The sequence below is a fragment of the Palaemon carinicauda genome, chromosome 28, assembly GCF_036898095.1.
Source record: "Palaemon carinicauda isolate YSFRI2023 chromosome 28, ASM3689809v2, whole genome shotgun sequence".
NCBI lineage: Eukaryota > Metazoa > Arthropoda > Malacostraca > Decapoda > Palaemonidae > Palaemon > Palaemon carinicauda.
The window spans coordinates 95,195,158-95,202,657 of NC_090752.1; positions in this window are offsets into that span (position 1 = coordinate 95,195,158).

Genomic DNA, 7,500 nt, shown 5'->3' on the forward strand with positions numbered 1-7,500 from the left:
AACGACCAATGACTTACACACGCATCTGTGAAGAGGTGCATGACACAGAGGCAGAAGAAATTGAGTTATCTAAGGACAACATAGCTATATCAGCTTTAAATAAAGATTTAGATAGAGCCAATAAGAAAATTGAGTCTCTTATGGTAAGTCTAGAAAAAGCTGAAACTGAAAACGATGAACTTCGTGAGGAGCTTTTGGTCAAGAAATCTGTTCAGGTAGGAGAAATTGAGTTATATAATACTTCGGTAACTTAGCTTTAATTGATGATTTAAAGAGAGCAAATAGGAATATTGAGTCTCTTATGGTAAGTCTAGAAAAAGCTGAAGCTCGAAACGATCAAATTCGTGATGAGCTTTTGACCAAGGCAGTTGTAGAAAATGAGTTAGAAAATGCCCATGAGGAAATTCGGATACTCGAGAAGAGGCTGGAAAGAGTAGCAGGAGATCTGTTGACAGCTAACGAGAAACTTTTGGAAAAGAGCGACTTGGAGGAATACGTCGAAAGTGCTGATAATGAGATCCGAACACTCTGGGCTGGCTGGACAGTGTCAAGGCTGAAAACAAGAGAATGAAGACCGAAAACGTTTTGCAAAAGGCAGCTTTAGAAAGTGAACTTAATGCTGCAGTCGAGGTGGTCTACAGAATAGGGACTAAATTGCATACTGTCCTGGATGAGAACAACAAATTGAAGGCTGAACTATTAATTAAGAAAGACGTGGTGTACGATCTGAAAATGGCTGAGGAGGAACTGGAAAAACTATGGAAAGAAGTTGCTGGTGTTAAAGCAGAGAATAGACGACTGAAGAGAGACCTCTCGGAGGAGAGCGCCTTAAAAAGTACGTTGATGAAGGCCGACGAGAAGAATAAAACTCTGGAAGAAGAAATTAGGAATCTAACTTCCGTGGCAGACGAATTTGCAATTTATAAGGAGAAGTATCAAGCTATGATGGAAAGAAATATGAACCCTGAGATGGAATTAAACAATAAGAATTTCGCTATTACCCAACTTGTAGAAGGCCTGTCTCAAACACACCCGGAGTTGAAGGAATTATATTATATGGCAGTTTCTCGTGAGCAGACTGGGGATTTAATATGGGATAGCCAGTTGAATAGATTCGCCCTTCAAGAGACGAGAAGGCAGGACTGGAAAAAAAAAACTAAAGAGGAATTATACCGCAACACAAAATATGACAAAATCTGGGGATTATCCCCACCAAAAAAAAAGAAATAAAAAAAAAACAAGAAATGGTGATTATAATATCACCCACCAAAAAAAAAAAAAAAAAAAGTATTTATAGGAAAAAATGAATAAAATGTTTTTGTTTATTTTTATTTGGAAAGGAAAAATTTTTTTTTTGTTTAGTTTTGTTTGGAAAGGAATAATCTTGTTAAGTTTTGTGCTTTACCCATTCTGGACAGGTTCAGGACATCAGTTTCACTGGAAAGGACACCTGAAAATATTTGGCTTGAAGGATGCTTGGATGGACTGCCCCCAGCTTGAAGGATTCAAGGCTTAACTATCCAGATTGAAAGATGCTTGGAATAACCTGAAGGACAACAGGATCTGCAGAGGGAAGGAACCTGGCTGATTCTAGTATGCTGTGTACCTTGATGGACGAGTACAAGTTGTCTGTTAAGTGTACAAATGGCCGGATATTTAGATCTATTCCTTTGGATACCAACCTTCGGGTGGTTCTGGGGGGATAATCTAGAAGACTGGCTCTGCAGAGGGATGAAGCTGGGACTCTTCTAGTATGCAGACAAGTTCTTGGAGGTTGGGCCAAGACATCTTTGGCTGGGAAGAGAAGCTGCATCTTTTGGAGGTAGACATTCATGGTTAGGTGGGCAGCATCAGTCCAAACTTTTATCATCTCGCAGCTGTGGAGCATCAAAAAGCAGGAGCTGAAGATAGTAGCAGCTAGCAAAAGTAAGCAGCGGCTAGCAGCAGAAGTTATCAGCAGTAGCAGAACCAGCAGCAGTGGAAAAGCAACAATTAGCAGTAGCTAGCAGCAGTCGCAGCTGAAGTTAGCAGCAGTATGCAGCAGCCGTTATCAGAAGCAGCTAGTAGCAGCTAGGAGAAACAGCAAGCAGCAGGTGCTAACAGCAGCAGTTTGCAGCAGCAACAGTTGCAGTAGCGAGCGGCTGCAGCAGAAGCAAGCAGCAGGCTGCAGCAGCAGCAGCAGCAGCAGCTGCAGCTAGCAAAAGCAGCAGCAGCAGCAGTCTGCAGAAGCAGCACCAGCAGCAGCAGCCGCAAGCAAGAGCAGCAGTAGCAGCAGCAAGCAGCAGCAATAGCAACAGCAACTTGCAGTAGCAAATAGCAGCAGCTTGTAGCAGAAAGCAACAGCATGCAGCAGCTAGCAATAGTCGAGACTGCAGCTAGCAGCATCAGTAATTAGCAGCTACAATTATTAGTAGCTAACAGCATCAGTTATGAGCGAACAGAATTTATAAACAGCTGGGGGTCATGAGAAACCGCAGGAACACAAGCGGCAAAAAAAACAAAAAATCCTAAAAAAATATATATGTATAAAAAAAGCAGCAGTAAGAGGGGGAGGAAAAGCAGGAGGAGAAGTAGCAAAAGGAAAAAAAAAAAACCTGAAAATAAAAGAATGGCGATTACATCGCCACCGGAAAAAAAAAAAAAAAAAAAAAAAAATGGTGATCATATTGCCACAAAAAAAAAAATGGTGAATGTATCGCCACCGAAAAAGAATAAAAAAAAATATGGTGATTATATCGCCGGCAAAAAAAAAATTGGTGATTATATCGCTACAAAAAAAAAAGATTAATATATCGCCACCAAAAAAAAAAAAAAGTGATTATATCGCCACCAAAAAAATAAATGGTGATTATACTATCGCCACAAAAAAAAAAAAAAAAAAAAAATGGGGAGTATAGTATCCCCACGAGAAAATATATATATATATATAAAAAAATGGTGATTATAATATCGCCACAAAAAAAAAAGAAAAAAAGAATGGTGATTATAACATCGCCACCAAAAAAGAAAAAAAAAATGGGGAGTATAATATCCCCACCATAAAAAAATGAAAAATATAAAAAATGGTGATTATAATATTGCCACCAAAAAAAAAAAAAAAAAAAAAAAAAAAAAAAAAAAAAACATATCGCCACCAAAAAAAAAAAAAATATAATAAATGGTGATTATAATATCGCCACCAAAAAAAAATGGTGATTATGATATCGCCACCAAAAAAAAAAAAATGGTGATTATGATATCGCCACCAAAAAAAAAAATGGTGATTATAACATTGCCACCAAAAAAAAATGGTGATTATGATATCGCCACCAAAAAAAAAAAATTGGTGATTATGATATCGCCACCAAAAAAAAAAAATGGTGATTATGATATCGCCACCAAAAAAAAAAATGGTGATTATGATATCGCCACCAAAAAAAAAAATGGTGATTATGATATCGCCACCAAAAAAAAAAATGGTGATTATGATATTGCCACCAAAAAAAAAAATGGTGATTATGATATCGCCACCAAAAAAAAAATGGTGATTATAACATCGCCACCAAAAAAAAAAAATGGTGGTTATAATATCCCCACCAAAAACAAAAATAAAAAATATAAAAAATGGTGATTATAATCTCGCCACCAAAAAAAAAAAAGAAGAAAAATAGTGATTATTATAGCCCCACGAAAAAAAATATAAAAAAAAAAAAAATGGTGCTTATAATATCGCCACCCAAAAAAAAAAGAAGGAAGTATAATATCCCCCCCCCCAAAAAAAAACAATGAAAAATATAAAAAATGGTGATTATAATATTGCCACCAAAAAAAAAAAAAAAAATGGTGGTCATAATATCGCCACCAAAAAAAAAAATATAAAAAAAATGGTGATTATGATATCGCTACCAAAAACAAAAAAAGGGTGATTATGATATCGCCACAAAAAAAAAAAAAAAAAAAAAAAAGGGGAGTATAGTATCCCCACCAAAAACAAAAATAAAAAATATAAAGAAATGGTGATTATAATATCGCCACCAAAAAAAAAAAAAAAAGAAAAATGGTGATTATAATATCGCCACAAAAAATTTAAAAAAAAAAAATGGGGAGTATAGTATCCCAACCAAAAACATAAAATATATATATAAAATGGTGATTAAAATATCGCCACAAAAAAAAAAAAAGTGATTATATCGCCACAAGAAAAAATTTAAAAAAAAATGAGGAGTATAGTATCCCAACCAAAAAAAAGAAATATATATAAAATGGTAATTATAATATTGCCACAAAAAAAAAGAAAAAAAAAAAGTGATTATATCGCCACAAAAAAAAGGGGGAGTATAGTATCCCAACCAAAAAAAAAAAATATATAAAAACTGGTGATTATAATATCGCCACCAAAAAAAAAAAAAAAAATGGTGATTATAATATCGCCACAAAAAAATGAAAAAAAAATGGGGAGTATAGTATGCCAACCATAAAAAATATATAATAAGTGGTGATTATAATATTGCAACCAAAAAAAAAAAAAAAAAAAAAAAAAAAGGTGATTATAATATCGCCACCAAAAAAAAAAAAGAAGAAATGGTGATTATAATATCGCCACAAAAAAAAAATATTTATAGGAAAAAAGGAATAAAATGTTTTAGTTTTAGTTTTACTTGGAAAGGAAAATTTTGTTTTGTTTAGTTTTGTTTGGAAAGGAATAATCTTCTTGTTAAGTTTTGTGCTTTACCCATTCTGGACAGGTTCAGGACATCAGTTTCACTGGAAAGGACACCTGAAAATATTTAGCTTGAAGGGCGCTTGGATGGACTGCCCTAGCTTGAAGGATGCAAGGCTTAACTATCCAGATTGAAAGATGCTTGGAATAACCTGAAGGACAACAGGATCTGCAGAGGGAAGGAACCTGGCTGATTCTAGTATGCTGTGTACCTTGATGGACGAGTACAAGTTGTCTGTCAAGTGTACAAATGGTCGGATATCTAGATCTATTCCTTTGGATACCAACCTTCGGGTGGTTCTGGGGGGATAATCTAGAAGACTGGCTCTGCAGAGGGATGAAGCTGGGATTCTTCTACTATGCAGACAAGTTCTTGGAGGTTGGGCCAAGACATCTTTGGCTGGGAAGAGAAGCTGCATCTTTTGGAGGTAGACATTCATGGTTAGGTGGGCAGCATCAGTCCACATTTTTAGGACCTCGCAGCTGTGGAACATCAAATAACAGGAGCAGAAGCTAGTAGCAGCTAACAGAAGCTAGTAGTAGCTAGCAAAAGTTAGCAGCGGCTAGCAGCAGAAGTTAGCAGCAGTAGCAGTAGTCCAGTCTATTCTTTCCACATTCGCCTCTGGCCTCATACACCTGACAACAATGAGATTACCAAAAAATTCTTCTTCGTTCAAGTGGTTAACTAATGCACTGCAATTGTTCAGTGGTTTCTTTTATCTTGGTAATGGTAGAAAAGACACGTTAGCAATGGGAAGTAGCTCTTCTATAGTCTATTTTTTATAGCGGTGCATATTTGCACTGACTCACAGGCGTGCCCTTTTAGCTCGGAAAGGTTCCTGATACCTGATTGGTCGGAAGTATTTTTGTCCGAACACCTTCATTATTCTCGAATGATTACCAAGTAATGTGAATCAAAACTTATTTATTAACCTATATTTCTCCATCAGATATATGTTTTGTCAATAAACAATGTGAAAGAATAAATATATTATAAAGAATCGTCTTGGTAAGTCTAAATTTAATAACACAATCCACCGAAGTCAACGACAGCAGCTTGTTTTCGGATGCACGCTTTGTAATTTTGTAATTTTTCACATATTTTAACACAAATTGGGATAAATTACACTCAGCATAAGTTAAACATGTTATTATAAACTTTCTTTGAATACCAGAATTTAACAAAAACTTGGAATTAATAAAACCCGATATTTGTGAAAACTTATGGGGAGGTAAAAGAACAGCCTGTAGCGGCCTGGCGGAAAAACGACCCCTTCTGGCTCGTAGACGCAGTTTTTTTTTTTCTTTCGTAATATAGTTCGGCCTATTCCTTTGAGTTTAAATAGTTTTACATTGTTTCTCTTCGTATTATTTTGCTTAGTATTTTCCCACATTCCTGTTCCTCACCTAATATCTATCTATTTTCCCCGATATCCCTTTTTTGACGGATTGCGTACACCACAAAATAATAGAGAGTTACTGCTCTCTCTCTCTCTCTCTCTCTCTCTCTCTCTCTCTCTCTCTCTCTCTCTCTCTCTCTCTCTCTCTCTCTCCAAACATATCCATCGCTTTGAAACAAATTTCAAAAACAAATCTCCATTTATATATTTGCCCTAAAATCTCCAGCTATTTCTAAATCATTTCCATTTTAGTTCCCATTTAGGCAAACAATCTCTCGGCGTTTAGCATCCAAAATGGCTGATGACAAAAGAACTCATCTGGCAAATAGCATTTGCATTTGAAAGCTTTGTAATGAATGTAATGTCATCCTCTTTGTGAACGCGTCGAACAGATAGAGAGAGAGAGAGAGAGAGAGAGAGAGAGAGAGAGAGAGAGAGAGAGAGAGAGAGAGAGAGAGAGAGAGAGAGAGAGAGAGATTTTGACGTGTAGCCTGGAGGCAGACAACTGGACGATACCACTATACCACAATTTAATTCATACCTACAACTTGTTGTAGAGAGAGAGAGAGAGAGAGAGAGAGAGAGAGAGAGAGAGAGAGAGAGAGAGAGAGAGAGAGAGAGAGATTTTGACGTGTAGCCTGAAAGCAGACGACTGGACGATACCACTAATAAATTCATACCACCATCTTGTTAGAGAGAGAGATTTTTATTTAATAAGTTTATTGCGTTCAATATCATACATACGTACAATGTATATACATGCACACATATACAGCAGAACACAAATGGCGCACCCCCTAGCAGGCTTGCATCGGAAAGTTTGCCTTAACAAGTATTATTCCCTTTACTTAGACAAATAATAACAATGATGACATTAATAATATCAATAATAATGATAATGACAACTATAATAATAATAATAATAATAATAAGTAAATATAATAATAATAATAATAATAATAATAATAATAATAATAATAATAATATGGCAAGCTAGGAAGCATTTGCAAGATTTGAGTAATATTTCTTAACTTCCAAATACACCCTAAGGTTCCAAGAAATGGCCGAGAATAACATGGAATGGCAGTTTTAATTTCTCTTCTAAAACGTTCAATTTCATTGCATTCTTTAATATAATGATGTAACCTGTGCCCATCAGATAACTTACACAAACGACAGTTTCTTATGTTGGAATTTCTATCATTTGTCACCTCCCAGAACTAGACGATAACACTATAAAATTCATACCACCATCTTATTAGAGAGAGAGAGAGAGAGAGAGAGAGAGAGAGAGAGAGAGAGAGAGAGAGAGAGAGAGAAGACTTAATGTTCTGTTAATAATAATCTCCAATCAGCATCTAGTCCAAGGCAAGCAGATAGACAGACCCAATGGATATTGTC